Here is a 2,437-nt window from a genome sequence, read left to right on the forward strand (position 1 = left end):
ATGGAGGGAGCCCAACGCGGGACTCAATCCCAGGTCTCCAGGATCAGGCCCTGGGCTGAAGGCAGGTGCTAAACTGCTGAGCCCCCTGGGCTGCCCTATGATAGTTATTATTAATGACACACATTTATTGATTGCCTACTATATCCAGGTACTAGCTTATTAGATATAGGCAGAAGAGAAGAACAGTATTTCGTGGTTAAAAATATAAGCTATGGCGGGGGGAAGACAGATATTTAAAGCAATTTTGATACCAAGTGCTACGATCTATCCTGTAACACTAAGAAAAATGTGATGGGCAGGAGACAGAGCTGTATGGGGGAGGTTTGAGGCCAGACTCAGCATGTCAAGGAAATCACATGTGCTAAGAGGTTGGGACTTTATCCTCTGTAGGAAGTCAAGGGGCTGGGACATTTTATTTTATTATTTTGGGGGGAGGTACACTTTAAAAATAGGTCATGGCACAATCAAGTAAGGGCTTTACTGGCCTCCGTCAGAGCCCCCATTTAAACAGAGGTGAGCATAAGCAAAGATCCAACAGAAGAAGAATAATTCTTCTGAAACTTTTTGTCCAGATTTTTTTAAAGTTCTGTCTAGAAGGTCATCTGTAGATTTTATATAAGACGATTCATTGTACAAAAAAAGGACTTCAAAATGTTATATCCTGATCCCATACGCATCGTGCAAGTGACTCTCATTGACTTAATACATTTGGCACCCTCCTGGATGTACAAAACGTGTTATATAAATAGTAACATAGCCCATGCTGCCAGGGGCTCCTCTTGACTAGGGCAAAGACGACAGTGTATTCTCTTAAGAATATAAGGTAACGCGTGAGGCAGTTCCCTCACTGTGTATGCCAGAGAGTGTTTGAGCTGGGGGCATAATCCCCAGGGAACAGAAATAATTTTAAGAGTCAAAGCTTGGGTTGGCTAGTTTTTACAGCAGTCAACCCAACCTGTTCCACCGGTTCTAGTCTGCGTGGCTGATTAAATGACCAGCGGAACCAGCCAGCTCCAACATACAGATGTAAAGGAAGTGGAAAAACCCAGGCTAATAAATAGCCAAGGAAGTGTGCGGGGATTTAACATAAAATGTTCATCACAGAGTCGATTATAGGTAGTAAGAATGTCCAACTAATTGGTGAAGTGCTTGAAAATATGATAGTACATCCGTACCACTCATTCACTATTGCATATTGAAAATGGGGATATGGAAGTGTGCCCATTGGCAACCCAAGCAGGTTGTACTATATCACTATGTGTGAAAAAAACAAAAACAAGACCGAGGAACAAGGTCACGGAGAGGCCCTGGTGTGGTGCTGTCGTTTCTGCCTACTTAGGGTCTGTGACTTTCCAGAACTTTCAGTGGAGCTATGTTGGGACAGAGCATCCTAAGGTTCACAACTTCTGTGGTCCGCAGGAGCCACTATGAGGAGGGCCCCGGGAAGAATTTGCCATTGTCAGTGGAAACCAAGTGGAGGCTACTACTTATGATGACTTTGTATTTTGGATCTGGATTGGCTGCACCTTTTTTTTATAGTAAGACACCAACTGCTTCAGAAATAAAGATGTTTTAATCAATCCATTAAACAGATGTGAAAAGGAACATTTTAGGAGGTGCAGTCGCTTTGAAAAATGGATCAAACTCTTGAATTCAACATACTCAGCATGTTTGTAAATAAACTTAACGGCATGAATCTTTCATGCCTCTTCTCTGAAACATGGAATGTAATAATTGTGCTTTTTTATTTGGGAAATATTTAGGATTAGTTTGGTCAGAATATGTGTGTGATTGTGTCTGTTTCTTGTTTTTAGATTTGAGGTTCTGTTTGATTTTTGATGACTAGGTCAGGACCTTGTTGGTAATCTATGTTATTAAAAATGCAAACTTTGTTGTTACATAGTAATCTTTTAATTGAAAAAGAAGTGTACTTTTATTTGTCTTTACTAAATAAGCAGTAAAATTGGTTTTCTTCATGAGTGACATTTAGTCGTGAGGAAAAGCACTAGTGTATACAGAGTGAAGTCCCAAGAGTTTTCCTCCAGACCTGTGACCTAAAACTAAAATTTTGCCATGATAAACTTGCTATTGACCAATACTAGTCTGCTTTAGACTAAATAAAAGTAGAATATTTGAAATGAAATGCAATAGCTTGTAAAACAGAATATGGAAATACTCCAAGTTTATTCTGGAATTTTAGTAGAAATGGACTAAAAGATGGCTCTGATTAGTAATTATATCAGTGAATCAGACTTATGTTATTGATAGTGAAATGCTGCTAGCTACTTAAAATGTAGTGACTTAGTTCCTAGGGCTTTGTATTGGGGCAGGAAAAGGGTAGTTTTTAAATGTTTAATCCTCGTTTGGTTACTTTTGGAATACCACACTGATGTTGGAAAAATGCCGCAAAGCAGAGATTGTAAACTGGTGCTCCATT

At 39.6% G+C, this 2,437-nt stretch overlaps 1 pseudogene; it reads left to right on the top strand.

Moving 5' to 3' along the window:
* The first annotated feature begins 1,335 nt into the window (after positions 1–1,335).
* On the top strand, positions 1,336–1,565 carry LOC112652611 (cytochrome c oxidase subunit 7C, mitochondrial-like; annotated as a pseudogene).
* The last annotated feature ends 872 nt before the right edge of the window (positions 1,566–2,437 follow it).

The sequence above is a fragment of the Canis lupus genome, chromosome 23, assembly GCF_003254725.2.
Source record: "Canis lupus dingo isolate Sandy chromosome 23, ASM325472v2, whole genome shotgun sequence".
NCBI lineage: Eukaryota > Metazoa > Chordata > Mammalia > Carnivora > Canidae > Canis > Canis lupus.